The sequence below is a fragment of the Pseudophryne corroboree genome, chromosome 6 (assembly GCF_028390025.1).
Source record: "Pseudophryne corroboree isolate aPseCor3 chromosome 6, aPseCor3.hap2, whole genome shotgun sequence".
Lineage (NCBI taxonomy): Eukaryota > Metazoa > Chordata > Amphibia > Anura > Myobatrachidae > Pseudophryne > Pseudophryne corroboree.
Genome location: NC_086449.1, coordinates 846228381 through 846254595, shown reverse-complemented (window position 1 = coordinate 846254595; position 26215 = coordinate 846228381). Strand labels below are relative to the sequence as shown.

General features: G+C 47.8%; 1 protein-coding gene and 2 pseudogenes across 3 annotated transcripts in view; all 3 read right to left on the bottom strand.

Annotated features, from left to right (window-relative positions):
• RERG (RAS like estrogen regulated growth inhibitor) overlaps positions 1-26215 on the bottom strand; it is a 333438-nt gene that overhangs the window by 45120 nt on the left and 262103 nt on the right. The gene's annotated exons all lie outside the window — the stretch shown is intronic.
• Positions 25692-25809, bottom strand: LOC134937272 (5S ribosomal RNA; annotated as a pseudogene).
• LOC134939043 (5S ribosomal RNA) lies at positions 25986-26103 on the bottom strand (annotated as a pseudogene).

Genomic DNA, 26215 nt, shown 5'->3' with positions numbered 1-26215 from the left:
TCTGCTGCTGACCACCACCGCTTGTTACCTGGACCACTCTGATCTGCATGAACAGTTTTTAGCATCGCCAATGCCAGGGAAAAAGCATAAAAACCGCCCTGAGAACGGACCCTCCGGATCCAAGATGGCGCCTGTGATCACAGATCAAAGTACCAGCACTTCCACAGTACCATCTTCTGAGGCTGGATCATGGGGAAGTGGTACAAGCGTTTAAAGAAGCTATGAGACCCATGTTAAAGGTGCAAGCAGATCTTTTTTAGCAGACAGTGACCGCTCTAGAGGGCCAGCTACAGCTACTTTCTCAGAGGGTTTCTGTAAAATCCACTTTTACACATGAACGTGCAATAATGGTGCAAAAGCCGAGTTGCAATAATCCGGGTCGAGAGAACGGTATCGGCAATATGCCGGGTTGATAAACGTGGTGGGAAATAGCCCTGACGCGAGTCGCAACCGGGTAGCACCCGAGTAAAGCTCCCGGCTGCGTCCTGCGGTATTTGGCATAAAAGATGCATTACTGAGAACATTTCAGGAACTAATTTCAGGAAATTCACACTTTAGAAAATGATTATGCCAGTTTTCATAAGGGTCATATGTAGTTAATTGCAAAGGTTGAGGATTTAGAAAATAGGTCCAAGCACAACAACTTGAGGGTGGTGGGACTGCTATAAACTCTTACAGGGCCGGACCTCGTCACATTTCTCTCTAACACTCTACCTGCTCTGTTAGATGTTTCGGACAGCTGCAAAGACATTATCATAGAACGTACTCATCATCCTGGTCTGCAGCGTAACACTCCTGACCGTAGACCACGAGTAGCCATCTTTTGATGTTTAAATTATGTGCACAAGGTTGTTTTGTGGTCCGCTTCCTGGAAAAAACGTAACCTGACTTTGGACGGTCATAGATTATTAATTCTCCCAGCTGTCACTTATACAGCGGAAACGCCGTTTTGCACTTGTTTCCTGCTCGCCTCCGTCTATATGACGGTACCTATAAGGACTTCACTATGGCTGTGGATGCTATTGCGTATTTGCGAGCTATGGAAGACCTCTCCTGCGCAGAATCACCTTCTCCTGCAGCACCATGAAAGTCTGAGTTCAACAAGTTGTGAAGCATTTCCTTCATCCTCTGTTATGGCTGTGTTTATGCTACAGTATACCAATGACTGGATCTATATTTCTCCTATTTCATGATTATTACACAGATAATTCTTTTTTATATGTTCTGAGGTTCGTTTTGCCGGTTCTGGCAAGGAGCTTACTGGCCAGAAATTGATTGTGGGCTTATTACATCTGAGCCCCACGTAAGTCCGACTTTGAATATATCGTGGCTCACTAGATGGGTTGCTATTGCTTTTTTTTCTGTATCCCCACCCCCCAGTTTGTCTTCTTCCCGATGTGTCGTCCCTTCCCACGGGAAATACATACAGATAAGGAGAATGTTGCCAAGTTGGAATACTTACCGCTCTCTGGATCTTTGACTGATTATCAAGCTATCCCTATTTTTTCCCAACTCCGTCTTGCTAAACCCACACTGAAGTATTTGGGCATCTATGGGGGTCATTCCGAGTTGATCGCACGCTGTAAATTTTCGCTGCGCTGCGATCAGGTCTCTACTGCGCATGTGTATGCAACGCAATGCGCACGTACGTTGTACGGGTACAATGCGGATCGTTGATGAGCTATGGATTTAACAAAGAATCCATTCGCACAGCCGATCGCAAAAAGATTGACAGAAAGAGGGCGATTATGGGTGGCAACTGACCGTTTTCTGGGAGTGGTAGGGAAAACGCAGGCGTGTCCGGGCGTTTGGAGGGCGGATGTGTGACATCAATTCCGGCACCAAAAAGACTGAAGTGATCGCAAGGGCTGAGTAAGTCCAGACCTACTCTGAAACTGCACAAAATGTTTTTGCAGAGCTCGGCAGCACAGGCGTTCGCACACTTGCTAAGCGAAAATACACTCCCCCGTGGGCGGCGACTATGCGTTTGCACGGCTGCTAAAAACATCTAGCGAGCGAACAACTCGGAATGACCCCCTATATCCCTTATGACCCCGGGGAATTATATCGGGCAAACTTTTCTACGCTAATGCGCACTATACCAAGACTACTGGATGGTTGGTTATCCCTGCCTCTGTCCATGATGGGCACAAAAACTGTACTAAAAAGTGTTGTTTTCCCGAAACTCTCTTATCCCATACAAATGTTGCCTATTGCTATTCATGATTTGCTATAACATGATCTTGCTGCAATGCAGAAGATTTTTGCCAAGTTCATTTGGAACCGGGGGAAACCTAGAATTGCATTGGCTAAGCTTAGTTTGACCCGTAAAGAGGGTGGTTTGGGTGTCCCTGACTTGAAAACTTTTTTATCTGTATTTTTCCGTATTGTCTCCTACAACGATCTATCTATACCTCATTTCCAATAGAAAATGAACTAGTCAGCCCATATTCATTAGCTGCATTGCTTCACACTCCAGGGGGCTGAGATCCCTCTTTTCATTCGTGAATGCCCCTTGTTCAAAGACACTTACGGTGCGTGGATCCAGATTAATTGTAAAATTAAAACGTAATTGGCACTATACCCCATTCATACCACTTTGTGGCAACTTACTTTTCACCCCCGCCCTGGAAAACTGTCAGTTTACCACTTGGAAGCTTAAAGGAATCCTAATGATTAAGGATGTGTTGATACGGGAGGAAACCTTCTTCAATTTGCCGCTTTAAGAGACAATTATGATCTAAATAATAAATGTTTATATATGTATCTCGAAGTACGTCATTACATACACAGCTTACTCCATACCAGGAAAAACGAGACCCTTTAGTCTCCCATCTTATTTATTTACAATCCCATAATTAGCATACCAGACTTCTGATAGAGGTCTTTAATAAAGAAGCCCCCTCACTGTCTGGAAAGATATTCCCACCTTCCCTGACCCTGAAACCCTCGTTACATTTTGACAGTACAATGAGACATCTTCGCCATGCATTATGACAGGAAACACATTATAAAGTCCTGAACAGCGCTTATATCTCACAATCCCAGAGGAAACCAATTGTGATGGAGGAGTTGGGATGCTGCGCTAAATGTCACGCTTCCGATGCCTTGTTTTACCCTAACTTTTGGGATTGTAGTAAGATTTGTCGCTTTTGGAATAAAATTGCTGCATTTATTAACCACTTGCTCAGATGCGACCATGCCTTCAAGTGCTCTATCTGACCTGGTGGCACAGGATGCGACCATGCCTGCAAGTGCTCTATCTGACCTGGTGGCACATGATGCAACCAATCAGATAGAGAGGGTTAGCAGTGGTAGGGAAGAGAAACTTCCCTCCGCTGCTGCTGTCAGAGGGACCGGAAGGTGCCTCTGCCTCCCCGCACTCTCCCCGTGTCTGCCATGCTGCTGATCGGTCAGCACGGCAGGATCCCCCCCCCCCCCTCCAGCGGCTGCAGACAATGGCAGCCCCTGGGGAGTGTAAATGAACCCTCCCAAGCCACCCCAGACCCCCCCTCTATACCTGCAGGCTGTCACGGCTTTCAAAATGAAAGCCGCGATGTCCCCAATGTTCTGATGGTCGTGATGTTCCTGATCGATGTTTGGGGGAAAAACATTAAAATATATATATATATATATATTTTTTTTTTTTTACTAAAATTATTTGGGATAGGGTTAAATTCCTGATCTTCACCTAATTCACTCATAAAAAAAAAAAACCACAATTTCGGAGCGGTTTTCGGCAAAATAAATCGTCAGTTAAGTGGTTAATAACATATTTGCACTGTCTATCCGCACAGATCCGTTAGCTATGTTGTGCCTCCACTTTACAAAACGATTACACCGTTATTATCACTTTTATTAACGGCAGCTAGAAAAATGATCTTGGTAAAATGGACAAGTGCGTCCCCTCCTCACCTCTGCTCAACAATTAATGCAAAAATCCTATACTCTCATTTCCAGACGCTGAAAAAGGGGTCATTCCATTTTATAAAAGATGGGGACCCTATGTTGAATATCTCCTGTCACAAGATAGAAATACAAATATTTGAGTTTTCTTTGTTTTTATTGCGTCAGATTAATTAATCCTCATGGAAGACATATAATATTTATGACTCTTACCATGCAATGTGTGTACTCTTGTGAAGCTTATGATAAGCAATTGCTATTCTATACCTGGAGTTGGACGCTGGTTAATGTAATATTGATGTTATTTCCTATGCCTCTCCCTTACCTTTCCTTACGTCCGTCCCTTTTGCATCCCCATCTTGTTGTTTGTCTTGTCTCCCCCTTATACATTGTTATTTTAATGGTTATATGTATGGTTTGATGTCCATGCGACGTAGAATGTAGCAAAGGCCTTTACCACCCTGACCAGTTATCACTGAAACACGGAGCTGGTCTCTGCGGAAGTCGCTCACCCCATTTTGCTGGATGGTCCTACCTCCTTTTGCATTACTTATGTCTCTGGTAATGTATTCAATTGGACTTTATTATTATTTTACATGCTCTTTTTTTTCTGCTTATATATGGTTGACTACAGACACCTAATATTGAAGGCGATCTTTCTCCTTAATAGAATTACATTTGTTTTTTATATATATATGTCCTTTGCTGATGTTATATTCTTGTTTAATGTCTTGTATATCTTCTCATACATGTTCTCTGTTATATTTGCTGATGAAAATCAATAAAAAGAATAAAAGGAGTGTGAGTACAAATATCCTGTTACCTCTTGCATCCATTCAGGGAGATACTAGCAACCATCTAACCACAAACATAATGAACTTGTAGAATACAGGGATTGTATAAACAGCAGACACGGTGGCCACTCAATACACATGCACTTTGCAATGCAGATAGAACCAATTTAAGGTCCCAAGGCCCCAGGACATAAAGCGGTCAGACATACAGAACATATTGCAGGAACATTTGAACTTCCAGAATGAAAGCCACATGGAGAGAGCCAAAACCTGTACCTTCAGTTTCAATCCACTGTCAAGGTTATCTTGCAAGAATAACCAGAGGTGAGACAGTCTTCACCTTGAGGTGTGTACCACCTTCTACACACCCCAAGAAATGCATATCTGCCAAATTGTGAGTTTTTGAAAGATAACCTAAAGGTACCCTTGCCCTAATCCTCATTTAAATGGCCAAATCAGAAAACCCCTTAGCCAGGAGGATTATCAACTAAGCTAAGTCTCGACAGAATAAAGGTACTTACGTTATCTGCCTATAAGGCAGGAAGTTCCACTGCCGTAAGGTATACCCAGGCCGTCACTGCAAAATGAAGCATGGGACTCCATCTGCCTTAACTATTTTGAAGACATGGGGGATCACGGGAATCAGTAAAAATAGGATTTTAATTATCTACCGGTAAATCCTTTTCTCGTAGTCCGTATAGGATGCTGGGGTCCAATTTAGTACCATGGGGTATAGACGGGTCCACTAGTAGCCATGGACACTTTAAGAGTTTAATAGTGTGGGCTTACTCCTCCCTCTAATCCCCTCCTACCAGACTCAGTCTAGAAACTGTGCCCGAGGAGACAGACATATTTCGAGAGAAGGAAATACAGATAGTGGCGAGATTCACACCAGCTCACACATAACAAAGGAAAGCCAATCTAACCAGCAATGACTAAAACAACAACTTAACCAAGTAACAATGCAGGAATACGAAGCACTGGGTGGGCGCCCAGCATCCTCTGCGGACTACGAGAAACGATTGTAAGCTTGCAAGCAGGGCCTTCCTACCTCTATGTCTCTCTGTTTTTACCTAGTTTTGTTCTATTACTGTTGTTCCAATTATAAAGCGCAATGGAATATGCTGCGCTATATAAGAAACTGTTAATAAATAAAAAAATAAATTTACCGGTAGGTAATTAAAATCCTATTTTCTCTTACGTCCTAGAGCATGCTGGGGTCCAATTTAGTACCATGCGGATGTTCCAAAGCTCCCAGGACGGGAGGGAGAGTGCTGAGGTTCCTGCAGAACCGATTGACCAAACTTTAGGTCCTCAGAGGCCAAAGTATCGAACTTGTAGAACTTAGCAAACGTGTTCGACCCCGACCAAGTAGCTGCTCGGCAAAGCTGTAAAGCCGAAACACCCCGGGCAGCCGCCCAGGAAGAACCCACTTTACGAGTAGAGTGGGCCTTAACAGATTTTGGACACGGCAAGCCTGCCGTAGAATAAGCATGCTGGATAGTAAACCTGATCCAGCGAGAAATTGTCTGCTTAGAAGCAGGACACCCAACCTTGTTGGGTCCATAAAGGACAAACAGAGCGTCCGACTTCCTGTGATGAGAAGATCTCTTCACATATATTTTCAAAGCCCTCACCACATCCAAGGACTTTGAGGTAATTGAGGAGTCAGCAGCCACTGGCACCACAGTAGGTTGGTTGATATGAAAAGCTGACACTACCTTTGGAAGAAATTGCTGACGCGTACGGAGCTCAGCTCTATCCTCATGGAAAATCAAATAGGGGCTCTTGCATGACAATGCCCCCAGTTCAGACACACAGCTAGCAGGTGCCAATGCCAAAAGTGTGACCGCCTTCCAAGTAAGAAACTTGACATCCACTTCCGGTAATGGTTCAAACCAATCCAATTGCAGGAACTGCAGCACCACATTAAGCTCCCAAGGTGCCGCCGGAGGCACAAAATGTGGTTGGATGTGTAAAACTCCTTTCAAGAAAGTCTGAACCTCAGGAAGAGCAGCCAATTGTTTCTGGAAGAAAATGGACAAGGCCGAAATCTGGACCTTTATGGAGCCCAAGCGTAGGCCAACATCCACACCTGTTTGCAGAAAAAGGAGAAACCGTCCCAGTTGAAACTCCACCGTAGGAAACTTCTTGGATTCACATCAAGACACATACTTTTTCCAAATTCGATGGTAATGTTTAGACGTTGAACAGACAGAGAGGGGCGGGGGTGCAAATCCTCACCCCTAAATTTCCCTTCAGCACACTAAAAATTACCTGTAACCATACCTGAACCTATCTGGTAATAGAAGTTCAGAGAATTAGTCACACGTTTGCAATCTAGGGGTGGGGATTTGCACCCCCCTCTCTGTCTGGATGTGTTTTAGTAATAGCCTTTATCATGAGGCCTACTGTGACAAATTACATGGCCCTATGTGGGCACTGCTATTATGTAGTGTTAGGACTGCTGATATCAGAGAGGCCGTGAAGTGGCTCAGCAGCTTAAACATGCGTTTCCAAACATGTGTGACTAATTCTCTGAATTTCTATTACCAGATAGGTTCAGGTATGGTTACAGGTAATTTTTAGTGTGCTGAAGGGAAATTTAGGGGTGGGGATTTGCACCCCCGCCCCTCTCTGTTTGTTTGTGACCCCTCCCCCTTTCCAGCACCTGATACATAATTATCTCCAGGAATGACAGAGCAACTACCATTGTTTGTCTGCTAATGTTTAGACGTTACTCCCTTCCTAGCCTGTATCAGGGTAGGAATGACCTGTGTCGGAATGCCCTTCCGAGCTAAGATCTGGCATTCAACCTCCATGCCGTCAACCATAGCCGCGGTAAGTCTTGATAGGCGAACGGCCCCTGTTGAAGAAGGTCCTTACGAAGAGGAAGAGGCCTCGGATTCTCTAACAGTAATTTCAGAAGATCCGCGTACCAAGCCCTTCATGGCCAGTCCAGAGCAATGAGGATCGCCTGAACTCTTGTTCTTTTTATCAGCTTGAGAATCCTTGGGATGAGTGGAAGTGGAGGGGACACATACACTGACTGGAACACCCACGGAGTTACCAGGGCGTCCACCGCCATTGCTTGTGGGTCTAGTGACTTGGAACAGTACCCCTGAAGCTTCTTGTTGAGGCGAGAGGCCATCATGTCTATCTGAGGGACACCCCATTGGCTTTTCACTTCTGGGAACACCTCCGGGTGGAGGCCCCATTCTCCCGGATGGAGATAGTCTCTGCTGAGCAAGTCCGCTGACACTGTCGCTCTGCTCTTCGTTCCGCCCTGTCATTTATGTAGGACACTAACGTTATATTGTCCATCTGAACCTGAATGGCCTGATCTTGAAGAAGATGTGCCGCTTGTAGAAGGCCGTAGTACATGGCCCTTAATTCCAGAATGTTTATCAGAAGGGTGGATTCCAGACTTGACCACTTTCCTTGGAAATGTTTCCCTTGGGTGACTGCTCCCCAACCTCTGAGACTTGCATCTGTGGTTATAAGGATCCAATTCTGAATCACAACCTGCGTCCCTCGAGTACGTGAGCAGTTCGTAGCCGCCAGAGGAGTGAAATTCTGGCTTTCAGCGACAGGCGTATCAAACCGCTGGTGCATCTGAAGATGAGAAACTGACCATTTGTCTAGGAGATTCAGCTGGAAGGACCTCGCATGGAATCTTCCGTACTGTAGAGCCTCGTAGGAGGCTACCATCTTCCCCAGAAGGTGAATGCACTGATGAACCGATACCCGGGCTGGCTTCAGGATATCCCATACCATCGATTGGATCACCAATGCTTTCTCCACCGGTAGAAACACCCTCTGCACCTCTGTTTCGAGTATCATCTCCAGGAAGGGTAGTCTCCTTGTTGGCTCTAAATGTGACTTTGGAAGGTTGAGAATCCACCCATGATCCTGGAGTAGTCGAGTTGAGAGAGCAATACTCTGCAACAACCTCTCCCTGGAAGATGCCTTTATCAGCAGATCGTCCAGATATGGAATAATGCTCGCTCCCTGCCTGCTGAGGAGTAGCATCATCTCTGCCATGACCTTGGAGAATATCCTCGGTGCCATAGAGAGGCCAAATGGCAGTGCCTGGAACTGATAGTGACAGTCCAGCAGCGCAAATCTAAGGTAAGTCTGGTGAGGCGGACAGATCAGATCGTGAAGGTATGCATCCTTGATATCTAGGGATACCAGGAATTCCCCCTCCTCCAGACCTGAGATCACCGCTCTCAGAGACTCCATCTTGAATTTGAATTCCCTCAAGTAGGGGTTCAATGACTTTAGGTTTAATATTGGCTTTACCGAACCGTCTGGTTTCGGTACCACAAACAGGTTTGAGTAATAACCCTTGTGTTGTAGGTGAGGTGGAACTGGAACAATGACATTTGTTTGAAACTATTTTTGAATGGCATCCTGTAGGATAGCACTTTCTGTCAGCGAAGCTGGTAAGCCTGACTTGAAGAATTTGTGAGGTGGTAGTTCTTGAAACTCCAGTCTGTACCCCTGGACAACAATGGGGGTCATTCCGAGTTGTTCGCTCGCAAGCTGCTTTTAGCAGATTTACTCACGCTAAGCCGCCGCCTACTGGGAGTGAATCTTAGCTTCTTAAAATTGCGAACGACGTATTCGCAATATTGCGATTACACCTCTCTTAGCAGTTTCTGAGTAGCTCCAGACTTACTCGGCATCTGCGATCAGTTCAGTGCTTGTCGTTCCTGGTTTGACGTCACAAACACACCCAGCGTTCGCCCAGACACTCCTCCGTTTCTCCAGCCACTCCCGCGTTTTTCCCAGAAACTGTAGCGTTTTTCCGCACACACCCATAAAACGGCCAGTTTCCGCCCAGTAACACCCACTTCCTGTCAATCATACTACGATCACCAGAACGATGAAAAAGCCGTGAGTAAAATTCCTAACTGCATAGCAAATTTACTTGGCGCAGTCGCACAGCGGACATTGCGCATGCGCACTAAGCGGAAAATCGCTGCGATGCGAAAGAAAATACAGAGCGAACAACTCGGAATGACCCCCAATATCTGTTACCCAGGGGTCTAGGCATGATGACGCCCAGATGTGACTGAAATCTTTTAGTCTCGTTCCCACCTGCCCGATCTCCAGGCTGGGAGGTCCACAGTCATGCAGAAGATTTTGAGGAAGCAGAACTTGGTTTCTGTTCCTGAGATCCACTTGGTGCAGGTTTTCTGGATTTTCCCCGACCTACTCTAAAGAAGGTGGAGGGGGTTTTGGATTTCTTAAATTTTGCGGTCCGAAAGGACTGCAGTGTAGACGTAGGATAAGATTTCCTAGCCGGTGGTGCTGCTGAGGGAAGAAACGTAAACTTACCCGCAGTTGCTGAGGAAATACACGCATCCAATGAGTCCCCAAACAGAGCCTGACCTGTGAAGGATAGGTTCTCCACACTTTTCTTGGATTCTGCAACTGCTGTCCATTGGCGTAGCCAGAGTTCTCTGCGTGCCGAGACCGCCATGGGGGTTGCTCTCGCATTCAGCATGCTAAGGTCCTTCATGGCCTCCACCATGGAACCAGCAGAATCCTGTATGTGACGCAAAAACAATTCAATGTCACACTTATCCATAGTGTCTAAGTCCTCAAGTAAAGTGCCTGACCACTTTACTATGGCTTTAGAAATCCACACACAAGCAATGGTGGACCTTAAAGCTACGCCAGTAGCAGTGTATAGTGATTTGAGCGTAGTCTCAATCTTGCGGTCAGCCGGCTCTTTCAAAGCGGTTGAACCAGGCACAGGTAAAACCACCTTTTTTGACAACCTAGATACAGATGCGTCTACTATAGGGGGGTTTTCCCACTTTTTCCTGTCCTTGTAAGGGGAAAGGGAAAGCAATGAGATTTTTGGGATCTGGAATTTTCTCTGGGTTTTCCCAGGATTTTTCAAAAAAGTTCAACTCCTCGGAAGCTGGGAAGGTAAGCAATGGTTTCTTACTTTCAGTAAAATAAGATTCCTCATCCTGCTCAGGTACCTTCTCAGTTATATGTAAAATGTCCCTAATTGCTTCAATCATTAGTTGCACCCATTTAGCAAGTGATGCATCCCCCTCCCCCCCGCATATACTATACCCATCACTGTCCCCTGTATCTGAGTCGGTATCAGTGTAGACTTGCATTATCTGGGCAAGTGTACATTTCTGTTGGTATGTGGGGGGGGGGGGGGGGGGGGTCTTAGACGAAGCAGTGGGGACTGAGTATGTGAAACCCTCAACAGATTTTTTTTTTTAAAACTGTGTCTATTCCTCATTATGTGATATCCTTGTTGATATCTGGGAAATCATTCCCCTTAAAGAATCCACCCATGGGGGTTCGGATTCAGAAGGCTGGGAAAGCACATTGCAGTCCTGAGTACATATGATAGACTCTTCAGGAGAAGATAAACACTCTGCAACACAGGACACAGAGTCCTAAAACATGGTAATGTGGATATATACACACACTTACACATACAGGAAAATGTCAGACACAGTTTCCCCCAGTGTACCTTCAGAGAGTCACATGTATAAGGAGCCAGCCACACAGCGCCTCTGTAGGCAGTTATTATGATAAAAGCCTGGCGCTGACTAACTAATCGTAATAGATTAATTAGCACTACCAACACACTCCCCCCCCCTGTCTATAACACCCTGGTACCGCTGAGGATAGCTGGAGTTATGAGGGTAGCGCTCTCTATCAGCGTTCTGTTCCTCAGATCTGCAGGGAGAAAATGGCGCTGGTGAGTGCTGTATCCGCTGAGAAGCCCCGCCCCCTTTAATGGTGCGCGGCTTTCCGCACTAGTTGTATTATACTGGCCTGAGGATTTTGTTTCTAACAGCGGGATTAGCCCCTGTTAGCTCACTGACCAGTGTAGGTTATCAGCGCTGGCTCAGGACGCCCCTTAAGCGCTCACACCAAGTGTTGCTGAGCCTTCCGGAGCGCAGCCTTGTCATAGCTGCGCTCCCACCCTTGTACCGCCAATCCCGCCGGCGACCTGCTTCCCGTGTCGCCGGCGTCATACGCACCACACTTCTATCTTCTGGCTCTGTTAGGGGGTGGCGGCCGTGCGTGAGCGGTCGCCTCGTGGGCTTGCAATAAGCACCCTCAGGAGCTCAGTGTCCTGTCAGCGGAGATAGAGAACCACTAACTTCAAGAGTTGGTTCCTACTCCCCCCCCCCCTAAGTCCCACAAAGCAGGGAGGCTGTTGCCAGCAGCCTCCCTGTTACCTAAAACTCTGTTAAAACACAAAAAACCTAAGAAAACTCCTAGGAGCTCCCCTAGCTGTGACCGGCTCCACCAGACACATTTTCTAAACTGAGTCTGGTAGGAGGGGCATAGAGGGAGGAGCCAGCCCACACTATTAAACTCTTAAAGTGCCCATGGCTCCTAGTGGACCCGTCTATACCCCATGGTACTAAATTGGACCCCAGCATCCTCTACTGACTACGAGAAAAGGATTTAACGGTAGATAATTAAAATCCTATTTTTACTGATTCCCATGATCCCCTATGTCTTCAAAATAGATAAGGCAGATGTAAGAGAAAACAGATACCTCAGATGGTACCTCCAAGAATCCAGCAATCAGAGTGTCAACAGCAACCTCTGGTTCACTGGGTCTTGCCTTGTTTATCTGGACCATACAAATCAACCAAGAGACCATCAGGTCCACCTCTGGCATGCTGCACTATTCTACTGACTGAGCACCATTGGGTATAGAGACCACGCCCTGGGATGACCACCAAGCAATAATTGACCTCCCATTTCTAAACCTGAGATGAAGACCGCTTATATCATCAGAACACATGAAATCTGGTCTAGAAGCGGAGTCTAATGTAACTGCCTCAAAGTATGGCACCATCCTGTCCAGCAACTGTATGCACTGGAGAACAAACACCTGTGTGCAAGCCAGTATATTGAAAACTGAAAGATCTGGTGTTGAAAAGTAGACCAGGAATCTGAGATGCTGTGGCACTTTGGGTTAATGTATAACACAGCCATGTGCCTCCAAGGTCTCTATTGTCAATTGAAGGAGGGACTGAAAAAGCAAGGCAGACTTTGCTTTAATAATCAGGTCGTACAATCATGGAATAACATCCTCTATCATTGCCATAATCTTGGTAAAGATCCAGGGAGCTGTTGTCAAACAAAAATGCATTTAATATTAAATTACTAGGTGATTCATCGCGCCCTACGGGCACTCTTCACACCGTCATAAGGCGCTTCGCCCCCTTAACCCTTGCACACCCTTGTGGTGTGCAATATTTTATTATATGGAGTATTACCTCCAATCATAATTGTGTGAGTGGTTAAATATTGCACGGACAAAGGGCGTGCAATGGTTAAGGTGTGGAAGCACCTTGCAATGGTGTGAACAGCGCATGCAGGGCCTGATGAATCACCTAGTAGGTGCTTTGGTTGGGGGAGTGGCGGGTGCGGGAAAGACGCAGATGGGATACAGGGGTGCCGCGGGAGGGGGGTTGCGGTGGTGCGGCAGGTGGGGGAGGCGCTGGTGCGGTGGTGCCGCGGGTGGGGGAGAGTGCGTGGGTGCGGGTCCGGAGGCACCGTTGGTGGAAGAGAAGCAGTTGCTGTGGTGCCCCGGGTGGGGGAGGGGCGGATGCGGCGGTGCTGGAGGAGGGCCGGGTGCGGGGTTGCTGCGGGTGGGGAAGGGGGTCCGGCGGTGCCGTGGGTGGTGGAGGGGGGGGTGTGGGGGTGCCGCGGATGGGGCTTGGAGGTACTGTGAGTGGGGGAGGGGCGGGTAATGCTTCTCCTGCTTCTCCTCCTGTCAGCAGCTAAACTGCTGTCCTCCCTTTGGCAGTGGCTATCCTGGAGACTCGCACAGCAGCAAGTCACTATTGTTAGCGCCGGTGTCCCAACGCGCCGCATTACAGGGAAGAAGATGCACTCAAACTACAGCTCCCAGCAGTCCTAAGAGCCGGAATGATTTGGCGCTAAGGGCTGCTGGGAGCTGTAGTTTATGTAGTGCGTCTACTTCCCTGTAATGCGGTGCGTTGTGACACTGGTGCTAACAATAGTGACTGGCAGGCAGAACTGACTGACTGGCTGAATCAATGTAAAAGGTGAGAGTGATGTGCAGTGTCAGTGTCACTGCACACAGGGCCGGCGCTAGCCGCTCAGCAAAGGGATGCAGTGCAGGGAGGACCCAGGAAGGAGAGGCGTTCTCCCTGCTCTGCATCCCTGTGCTGAGCTGCTGCTATCCCTGCTGCTGCTGCCGGCTGCTGTCACACATGCAGCGGCGCTGGCAGCACAAAACCTCCTTTCCCCCTCGGCGCCGGCATCACAAAGCCTCCTCTCCCCCTCCCCTCCCCTGTGTGACATTCAGTGGCCGGGTGGGAGCCAAAGGGGGCGAAGCTAGATGGAAACAAGGGGCGGGGCTAGACGGGACCATGCTGTAGCAGGAGGATGAGCTGCTACAGCTTCGGCCAGCCAGACTTCATTAGGTAAGTGTCTGGAAAGAGATAGATAGATAGATAGATAGATAGATAGATAGATAGATAGATAGATAGATAGATAGAAAGATAGATATCAGTGACGTGCGGTGGCGTGAGGCAGGTGAGGCAGAGCCTTTCCTGTCATACTTGCGTTTGTACCAGAGTTTTGATTGTATAAAATACAAAGAATATGTTTGAAATGTCATCTTTGCATTATTCTAATCATTTTTAGAGCCAAAACTCAGGAGTAAAAAGTATATGGTTGCTTATCTTTTCCACACATCTCTGATCAAAACTCACCAAATATCAAGGAGTTTATACTGCTGCACTTGTGTATAATGCCCAGATGTACCCTTTGGCTCATATTGTGTGTGTAAATCTGGCTCTGGTGCTAGCCAGTGCCACCTTAGCCTTTTAGCTCACCCCACGTCCCTGATATATAACAAGATTTATGGTAAGAACTTACCTTTGTTAAATCTCTTTCTGCGAGGTACACTGGGCTCCACAAGGATAGACATTGGGGTGTAGAGTAGGATCTTGATCCGAGGCACCAACAGGCTCAAAGCTTTGACTGTTCCCAGAATGCACAGCGCCGCCTCCTCTATAACCCCGCCTCCCTGCACAGGAGCTCAGTTTTTAGTTAACCAGCCCAATGCAGTAGCAGGAAAAGAGATGACAACGGTTAGTAGCCACATACACCACACTCTCACGACAGGAGAAGTGTCAGCGGCTAATGCCATACCAACCCAAAGAAGCTAAGTGCGTCAGGGTGGGCGCCTTGTGGAACCCAGTGTACCTCGCAGAAAGAGATTTAACAAAGGTAAGTTCTTACCATAAATCTTGTTTTCTGCTGCGGGGTACAATGGGCTCCACAAGGATAGACATTGGGGATGTCCTAAAGCAGTTCCTTATGGGAGGGGACGCACTGTAGCGGGCACAAGAACCCGGCGTCCAAAGGAAGCATCCTGGGAAGCGGCAGTATCGAAGGCATAGAACCTTATGAACGTATTCACTGAAGACCACGTAGCTGCCTTGCACAACTGTTCAAGGGTCGCACCACGGACCAACAGACCGAGTAGAATGGGCCGTATTGTGATCAGGAGCCGACAGACCAGCCCTCACATAAGCATGTGCAATCACCATTCTAATCCATCTGGCCAAAGTCTGCTTGTGAGCAGGCCAGCCCCGTTTGTGAAATCCAAACAGTACAAAGAGAGAATCAGATTTCCTAATGGAAGCAGTTCTCTTCACATAGATACGGAGAGCCCGTACCACATCCAAAGACTTCTCTTTGGGAGACAGAGCAGGAGAAACAAGTGCCGGAACTACAATCTCCTGGTTAAGGTGGAACGAGGAAACCACCTTAGGTAAATATCCGAGATGAGTCCTAAGAACCACCCGGTCACGGTGAAAAATCAGATATGGGGAACTACAAGACAAGACAAGGCACCCAAATCCGACACTCTTCTAGCTGAAGCAATAGCCAGCAGAAACACCACCTTAAGGGAAAGCCACTTAAGATCAGCTGAACCAAGAGGTTCAAACGGGGACTCTTGTAACGCCTCCAAAACCACCGACAAGTCCCAAGGAGCCACAGGCGGGACATAGGGAGGTTGGATACGCAACACACCCTGAGTAAAGGTATGCACATCAGGTAAGGTCGCAATTTTTCTCTGAAACCACACCGACAAGGCAGAAATATGAACCTTGAGGGAGGCCAGACGTAGGCCTAAGTCCAGGCACTGCTGAAGAAAAGCCAACAACTTGGCTATACTAAACTTGGAAGTGTCATAATCGTTAGATGCGCACCAAAGTAAGAATGCCAGACCCTATAGTAAATCCGAGCCGAAGCCGGTTTCCGGGCCCGCAACATAGTTTGAATGACCGCCTCAGAAAACCCTTTAGCCCTTAAGACGGAAGCTTCAAGAGCCACGCCATCAAAGATGGCCGGGCTAGGTCCTGGTAGACACAGGGGCCCTGAACGAGGAGGTCTGGGCGTTGTGGAAGTAGAATTGGACGCTCTGACGATAGGCCCTGCAGGTCTGAGAACCAGTGCCGTCTGGGCCACGCTGGAGCTATGAGAAGCAGAATTCCTTTTTCTTGCTTGAACTTCCGAATTACCCTGGGCAGGAGTGACACCGGAGGGAACACGTACGGCAGCCGAAACCTCCACGGCACCGCCAGCGCATCCACGAATGCTGCTTGAGGATCCCTTGTCCTTGCTCCGAAGATCGGAACCTTGTGATTGTGTCGAGACGCCATCAGATCTACATCTGGAAGACCCCACTTTTCCACTAGGAGTTGAAACACTTCTGGATGGAGGCCCCACTCGCCAGCATGCACGTCCTGACGACTGAGAAAGTCCGCTTCCCAATTCAGGACTCCCGGAATGAAGATTGCCAATATGGGCGGTAGATGGTGTTCCGCCCAATGTAGAATCCGTGAGACTTCCTTCATTGCCAGACGGCTTCGAGTGCCGCCTTGATGATTTATGTAAGTCACAGTGGTGGCATTGTCCGACTGCACTTGAACAGGACGGTTGTGAATTAAATGCTGGGCTAGGTTCAATGCATTGAAGACCGCCCGCAATTCCAGAATGTTGATTGAGAGGAGGGACTCCTCCTTGGTCCACCAACCCTGAAGGGAGTGTTGCTCCAGCACCGCGCCCCAACCTCTTAGACTGGCATCTGTTGTCAACAGGACCCAGTTGGATATCCAGAAGATATCCTGCACAATTGTTGGTCCTGGAGCCACCAGAGCAGCGACAGACGGACCTCCGGAGTCAGTGAGATCATGTGAGACCTGATCCGGTGAGGCAGGCCGTCCCACTTGGCTAGAATCAGCCTTTGGAGGGGGCGAGAATGGAATTGAGCATACTCCACCATGTCGAATGCTGATACCATGAGGCCCAGCACCTGCATCACCGAATGTATCGACACTTGCGGACGAGAAAGGAAGCAACAAATCCTGTCCTGAAGCTTCAGGACTTTCTCCTGACACAAGAACAACCTCTGGTTGTGAGTGTCCAATAGCGCTCCCAGATGCACCATGCTCTGAGCAGGGATCAGGGAGGATTTCTACCAGTTGATGAGCCACCCGTGGGCTTGTAGAAACCGGACCGTCATATCTAGATGACTTAGGAGAAGTTCTGGGGAATTTGCCAGGATTAACAAGTATCCTGACCCCTTGACGGCGAAGTACCACCGTCATCACCGCCATCACTTTGGTGAAGACTAACGGAGCCGTTGTTAAACCAAACGGTAACGCCGGAAACTGGTAATGGAGGTTGCCAATAGCAAACCTCAGGTATTGCTCATGTGACGCTGCTATAGGAATATGCAGGTAAGCATCCTGTATGTCCAGGGAGACCATGTAGTCCCCAGGTTCCAAAGCCAGAACTATAGAGCGAAGGGTTTCCATACGGAACTTGGAAACCTTCACAAACCTGTTCAATGCCTTGAGGTTGAGAATGGACACGAGGACCCATTCGGTTTCAAGACTAGAAACAGCGGCAAGAGGCACCTGTATTACGACTCCTGTATCCAGGAGGGTCTGTACCGCCAAATGCAGAGTGTTTGCCTTTGTCAACCCTCCACACGTTCGTTTATCCGTAGGCTCTTTTAGAGATGTGACGGTAGTGACAGGTAGAGCTGAGGAAACCACCATCCTAGCCACATGTGAGTCTACTGGAGGAGGAGTTTCCCAATTCTTAGACAGCTCTGGCGCGAGGGGATAGTGAGCCAGCATCTTCTTTTGAGGCACAAACTTCGTACCCGGTTTTTCCCAGGGTTCCTGACGTATATCCACTAGGTGATCAGAGTGAGGTAAAACTTGTTTAACCACCTTCTGACGCTTGAACCTATCTGATTTCTTAGGAGGGACGGATGGCTCGGGATCATCCGTAATCTGTAGAATTAACTTAATAGCCTCCAAAAGATCAGGAACATCCACATGTGAACTGCCCTCCATCAGCCGTATCTGAGTCAGAACCTGTGGGGTCAGTGTAAGTGCCGTCTTCATCAGACGAGGTGTCAGTGACAGCAGTGGATTGTGAGGAGACAAGCACTTGCTTAGAGGACCCCTTGGACTTAGGCGAGCGATGGTCAGACTTTTTAGTAGTCAGGGACTGGTTCAACTTCTTCAATTGAGCAGATAAATCGTCCGCCCACGGCGGGTTAGCTGCAGGGACCACATACGGTTGTACCGGCATTGGGGGTCCCATAGGGGGGTGTTAGTTTATGAACTAGCGTATGTAGAAGCGTGGAAAAAGCGGCCCACTGTGGGTCATTATGTGCCTCCGTTGCCATAGTCCCACTGGGGGGCAAGGAGCCCCCAGAACCAGAGCCCACAGCTGCTATATTCTCCTCAAAGGGATCTGTGGCTTCAGCAACACCGGCAGTGTGTTCAGCCCCAGAACCGTTACCCTCAGAAGCAGACATGATATAACTTGCAGTATCAGGTAACACAGTACAATTGGCAGCAGCACAATACCTCTTACCCAAACCCCTGCGCAGTGTAGTCAGCACTAGCAGAGATAAAGGAGAGATATGGTGACTAAATCACAGAGAAAAATACGTATTAAAGTACATCTTTGTGAAAATCCTATATCAATATAAAATCTGATGCACCAAGCCCCCTCAGGTTATAGAATATAGGGATAGCAAGTTGAGTGAAAGACACGAAATGGACACCACTCAGCTATCAAATGCACACACAGATAGTCACAGTTTGTACAATGCAGAGGTTATTACTAACAATAATACTGCACTGGACTAGCTTTTATATATATATATATATATATATATATATATATATAATAAGAATTTACTTACCGATAATTCTATTTCTCATAGTCCGTAGTGGATGCTGGGACTCCGTAAGGACCATGGGGAATAGCGGCTCCGCAGGAGACTGGGCACAAAAGTAAAAGCTTGAACTAGCTGGTGTGCACTGGCTCCTCCCCCTATGACCCTCCTCCAAGCCTCAGTTAGGATACTGCGCCCGGACGAGCGTACATAATAAGGAAGGATCTTGAATCCCGGGTAAGACTCATACCAGCCACACCAATCACACCGTACAACCTGTGATCTGAACCCAGTTAACAGTATGATAAACGAAGGAGCCTCTGAAAAGATGGCTCACAACAATAATAACCCGAATTTTGTAACAATAACTATATACAAGTATTGCAGACAATCCGCACTTGGGATGGGCGCCCAGCATCCACTACGGACTATGAGAAATAGAATTATCGGTAAGTAAATTCTTATTTTCTCTAACGTCCTAAGTGGATGCTGGGACTCCGTAAGGACCATGGGGATTATACCAAAGCTCCCAAACGGGCGGGAGAGTGCGGATGACTCTGCAGCACCGAATGAGAGAACTCCAGGTCCTCCTCAGCCAGGGTATCAAATTTGTAGAATTTAGCAAACGTGTTTGCCCCTGACCAAGTAGCTGCTCGGCAAAGTTGTAAAGTCGAGACCCCTCGGGCAGCCGCCCAAGATGAGCCCACCTTCCTTGTGGAATGGGCTTTTACAGATTTTGGCTGTGGCAGGCCTGCCACAGAATGTGCAAGCTGAATTGTACTACAAATCCAACGAGCAATCGTCTGCTTAGAAGCAGGAGCACCCAGCTTGTTGGGTGCATACAGAATAAACAGCGAGTCAGATTTCCTGACTCCAGCCGTCCTGGAAATATATATTTTCAGGGCCCTGACTACGTCCAGTAACTTGGAGTCCTCCAAGTCCCTAGTAGCCGCAGGCACCACAATAGGCTGGTTCACGTGAAACGCTGAAACCACCTTTGGGAGAAATTGAGGACGAGTCCTCAATTCTGCCCTATCCGTGTGAAAAATCAGGTAAGGGCTTTTATAAGATAAAGCCGCCAATTCTGAGACACGCCTGGCTGAAGCCAGGGCTAACAGCATTACCACCTTCCATGTAAGATATTTTAATTCCACAGTGGTGAGTGGTTCAAACCAATGTGATTTTAGGAACCCCAAAACCACATTGAGATCCCAAGGTGCCACCGGGGGCACAAAAGGAGGCTGTATATGCAGTACCCCTTTGACAAACGTCTGGACTTCAGGCACTGAAGCCAGTTCTTTTTGGAAGAAAATCGACAGGGCCGAAATTTGAACCTTAATGGACCCTAATTTTAGGCCCATAGACAGTCCTGTTTGCAGGAAATGTAGGAAGCGACCCAGTTGAAATTCCTCTGTAGGGGCCTCTTTGGCCTCACACCACGCAACATATTTTCGCCAAATGCGGTGATAATGTTTTGTGGTTACATCCTTCCTGGCCTTTATCAGGGTAGGGATGACTTCTTCTGGAATGCCTTTTTCCTTCAGGATCCGGCGTTCAACCGCCATGCCGTCAAACGCAGCCGCGGTAAGTCTTGGAACAGACAAGGCCCCTGCTGGAGCAGGTCCTTTCTTAGAGGTAGAGGCCACGGTTCCTCCGTGAGCATCTCTTGAAGTTCCGGGTACCAAGTCCTTCTTGGCCAATCCGGAACCACGAGTATAGTTCTTACTCCTCTCATTTTTATGATTCTCAGTACTTTTGGTATGAGAGGCAGAGGAGGGAACACATACACTGACTGGTACACCCATGGTGTTACCAGAGCGTCCACCGCTATTGCCTGAGGGTCCCTTGACCTGGCGCAATATCTGTCTAGTTTTTTGTTGAGACGGGACGCCATCATGTCCACCTTTGGTTTTTCCCAACGGTTTACCATCTCTTGGAAGACTTCTGGATGAAGTCCCCACTCCCCCGGGTGAAGGTCGTGTCTGCTGAGGAAGTCCGCTTCCCAGTTGTCCACTCCCGGAATGAACACTGCTGACCGTGCTATCACATGATTCTCCGCCCAGCGAAGAATCCTTGCAGCTTCTGCCATCGCCCTCCTGCTTCTCGTGCCGCCCTGTCTGTTTACGTGGGCGACTGACGTGATGTTGTCCGATTGGATCAATACCGCCTGACCCTGAAGCAGGGGTTTTGCTTGACTTAGGGCATTGTAAATGGCCCTTAGTTCCAGAATGTTTATATGAAGAGATGTTTCCATGCTTGACCACAAGCCCTGGAAATTTCGTCCCTGTGTGACTGCTCCCCAGCCTCTCAGGCTGGCATCCGTGGTCACCAGGATCCAATCCTGAATGCCGAATCTGCGGCCCTCTAGTAGATGAGCACTCTGCAGCCACCACAGAAGAGACACCCTTGTCCTTGGCGACAGGGTTATCCGCTGATGCATCTGAAGATGCGATCCGGACCATTTGTCCAGAAGATCCCACTGAAACGTTCTTGCATGGAATCTTCCGAATGGAATCGCTTCGTAAGAAGCCACCATTTTTCCCAGGACCCTCGTGCACTGATGCACTGACACCTGGCCTGGTTTTAGGAGATTCCTGACTAGCTCGGATAACTCCCTGGCCTTCTCCTCTAGGAGAAACACCTTTTTCTGGACTGTGTCCAGAATCATTCCTAGGAACAGGAGACGTGTTGTTGGAATCAGCTGCGATTTTGGAATATTTAGAATCCACCCGTGCTGACGTAACACTAACTGAGATAGTGCTACTCCGACTTCTAACTGTTCCCTGGACCTTGCCCTTATCAGGAGATCGTCCAAGTAAGGGATAATTAAAACGCCTTTTCTTCGAAGAAGAATCATCATTTCGGCCATTACCTTGGTAAAGACCCGAGGTGCCGTGGACAACCCAAACGGCAGCGTCTGAAACTGATAATGACAGTTTTGTACTACAAACCTGAGGTACCCTTGGTGAGAAGGGTAGATTGGGACGTGGAGATAAGCATCTTTGATGTCCAGAGACACCATATAGTCCCCTTCTTCCAGGTTTGCTATCACTGCTCTGAGTGACTCCATCTTGAATTTGAACCTCTTTATGTAAGTGTTCAAGGATTTTAGATTTAAAATTGGTCTCACCGAGCCGTCCGGCTTCGGTACCACAAACAGCGTGGAATAATACCCCTTTCCCTGTTGTAGGAGAGGTACCTTGATTATCACCTGCTGGGAACACAGCTTGTGAATGGCTTCCAAAACTGCCTCCCTGTCGGAGGGAGACTTTGGTAGAGCAGACTTCAGGAACCGGCGAGGGGGAGACGTCTCGAATTCCAGTTTGTACCCCTGTGATACTACCTGCAGAATCCAGGGGTCCACTTGCGAGTGAGCCCACTGCGCGTTGAAATTTTTGAGACGGGCCCCCACCGTGTCCGAGTCCGCTTGTAAAGCCCCAGCGTCATGCTGAAGACTTGGCAGAAGCAGAGGGGGGCTTCTGCTCCTGGGAAGAGGCTGCCTGGTGCAGTCTTTTTCCTCTTCCTCTGCCCAGGGGCAGAAATGAGTGGCCTTTTGCCCGCTTGTACTTATGGGAACGAAAGGACTGAGTTTGAAAAGACGGTGTCTTTTTCTGCTGAGAGGTGACCTGGGGTAAAAAGGTGGACTTTCCGGCCGTTGCCGTGGCCACCAGGTCCGATAGACCGGCCCCAAATAACTCCTCCCCTTTAAACGGCAATACTTCCATATGTCGTTTGGAATCCGCATCCCCTGACCACTGTCGCGTCCATAACGCTCTTCTGGCAGAAATGGACATAGCACTCACTCTTGATGCCAGGGTGCAAATATCCCTCTGTGCATCACGCATATATAGTAATGCATCCTTCAAATGCTCTATAGTTAGTAATATACTGTCCCTATCCAGGGTATCAATATTTTCAGTCAGGGAATCCGACCACGCCACTCCAGCACTGCACATCCAGGCTGAGGCGATTGCTGGTCGCAGTATAACACCAGTATGTGTGTATATACCCTTCAGGATATTTTCCAGCCTTCTATCCGCTGGTTCTTTGAGGGCGGCCGTATCAGGAGACGGTAACGCTACTTGTTTAGATAAACGTGTGAGCGCTTTATCTACTCTAGGGGGTGTTTCCCAACGTGCCCTAACCTCTGGCGGGAAAGGGTATAGTGCCAATAATTTATTAGAAATTAGCACTTTTTAATCGGGGGAAACCCACGCTTTATCACACACCTCATTTAATTCATCTGACTCAGGAAAAGCTACTGGTAGTTTTTTTACTCCCCACATAATACCCTTCTTTGTGGTACTTGTAGTGTCAGAAATGTTCAATGCCTCCTTCATTGCCGTGATCATGTAACGTGTGGCCCTACTGGACATTACGTTCGTCTCCTCACCGTCGACACTGGACTCAGTATCTGTGTCTGGGTCTGTGTCGACCCACTGAGGGAACGGGCGTTTTATCGCCCCTGACGGTGTCTGAGACGCCTGGACAGGCACTAATTGATTTGTCGGCTGTCTCATGTCGTCAACAGTTTTTTGTAAAGTGCTGACATTGTCACGTAGTTCTTTAAATACAACCATCCAGTCAGGTGTCGACTCCCTAGGGGGTGACATCACTAACACAGGCAATTGCTCTGCTTCCACATCATTTTCCTCCTCATACATGTCGACACAATCGTACCGACACCCAGCACACACAAAGGGAATGCTCTGATAGAGGACAGGACCCCACTAGCCCTTTGGGGAGACAGAGGGAGAGTTTGCCAGCACACACCAGAGCGCTATATATATATATATATATAGGGATAACCTTATATAAGTGTTACTCCCTTTTATAGCTGCTGTTTATAATTTAGCTGCCAATAGTGCCCCCCCTCTCTCGTTTTTACCCTGATTCTGTAGGGACTGCAGGGGAGAGTCAGGGAGCCGTCCTTTCAACGGAACTGTGAGGGAAAATGGCGCTTGTGTGCTGAGGAGATAGGCTCCGCCCCTTCACGACGGCCTTATCTCCCGCTTTTTTCTGGAAAACTGGCAGGGGTTAAATACATCCATATAGCCCAGGAGCTATATGTGATGTATTTCTTTTGCCATCCTAAGGTATTTCAGTTTTTATTGCGTCTCAGGGCGCTCCCCCCCAGCGCCCTGCACCCTCAGTGACCGGAGTGTGAAGTGTGCTGAGAGCAATGGCGCACAGCTGCAGTGCTGTGCGCTACCTTAGTTGAAGACAGGAACGTCTTCTGCCGCCGATTTCACCGGACCTCTTCGTTCTTCTGGCTCTGTAAGGGGGCCGGCGGCGCGGCTCCGGGACCCATCCAGGCTGAACCTGTGATCGTCCCTCTGGAGCTAATGTCCAGTAGCCTAAGAAGCCCAATCCACTCTGCACGCAGGTGAGTTCGCTTCTTCTCCCCTTAGTCCCTCGATGCAGTGAGCCTGTTGCCAGCAGGACTCACTGAAAATAAAAAACCTAAAATAAACTTTTACTCTAAGCAGCTCAGGAGAGCCACCTAGCATGCACCCTTCTCGTTCGGGCACAAGAATCTAACTGAGGCTTGGAGGAGGGTCATAGGGGGAGGAGCCAGTGCACACCAGCTAGTTCAAGCTTTTACTTTTGTGCCCAGTCTCCTGCGGAGCCGCTATTCCCCATGGTCCTTACGGAGTCCCAGCATCCACTTAGGACGTTAGAGAAATATAGCTATATAGTCAAAATATATAACACAGCACAGTAAGAACTGGATGTATATCACAGGGTAATTGTACTAGGAAACCCTGACTAAATGCACTCTTTCTTAACTAGCACTGTCTAAAAAGGCAGGTAGAATACTTAAGTGTCATGTAAAGTCACAGCGCTGACAACCAGGCGGCTTTACACAGGAGGATTTGCCTAAGCAGTCCCAGGAACAGTGAAGCTGAGAGATAATGGCGCCCAGACACTGACAGGGAGTGAGAGAGAGACAGATATGCAGCTCCAGGGCGGGAACATTTGTGGGAAATGGCGCACTTGGGCTGGGGGAGGGGCTTCAGTTCTAAGCCTTATCCCTCTGCTGGCAAAACCACCGGGAACTGTGGGCTACTGAAAATGGTTTAGAGAGAAAACCTGACCTGCACCCATGCCCTGGTGATCTAGTGGGATCATACGAATGAGTATTGTGTGTGGAGCCGCACTAGTCAAATAATTTTGTTAAAGTACCACATTAGGAATTACAATGAAAAAAACCAATATATATACAGTTATCAAGTAAATCTTAAACTGCTAATGATTGGCGGTGCTCCCAGGAATTTTGTAGGTTATACTACAATTGGAAAAAGCAAGAGAAAAAGACAAAAAACCCTTTTTTGGGAGCACTCATTTGTTGTGATAGAAGTAATGTATGTAATATTAAAACATAACCTTTAATTGAATCTTGAATAAAAAAACTTTTGGACAAAAAAGAATTAGGACTCGTGTGTGGTGTTATATGTTAGTGTAAATCTTATTTAACCTTTTTAGCAAATGAGGTATAAGATAATTGAGAAGGTGAAAATATCAAGGGGATAGTGAAGGATACCAAATGGTTTCTTAGGATCCAAGGTATCCAAAAAAAATCACTGTACATGCTTAAATTTGGGGATATCTGAATTGAGACAATGTAGGCTTTATAGGAATGGAACTCAAGAGATATGTGAGAAGGATGGAGCAAGGAATGCAATGAGACTTCTCTTGGTGGTAGGGGGGGCAGGGGGATTTTGAACAGAGGCCCACTACACCTGGTATTCTCAGGAGGTTTCCCGTCCTAGTACTGACCAGGCCATGCCTGCTTAGCTTCCGAGATCGGACAGGATCGGGCGTATTCAGGGTAGTATGGTAGTGGGCCAATGATGGGGGGAAAAAGAGGAAAAGAAAAGAGAAGAAAAAAAAAAAGGAGGAAAGGCGACACTTCAATTTTCTGTACTCTAATAAATCGATACCATGATGGTCTGAAATGGTTTTTCCAGATAGGAGAGTGTGTTGGGATTTTTGGGAGTAAGGGCAAGTTTGATCTTTAAAATGGCCCACTGCACCTGGTATTCTCAGGAGGTTCCCCTTCCTAATACTGACCAGGCCATACCTGCTTAGCTTCCGAGATCGAACAAGATCGGGCGCATTCAGGGTAGTATGGCCGTGGGCCTATCATAAAGAAGAGAAGGAAGAAGAGGTCACACTCTGTTATCTGTACTTTGCATGAATCAGGACCAATGGTCCGAAATGGTATTTCCAGAGAGGAGTGTGTGTGAAGAAA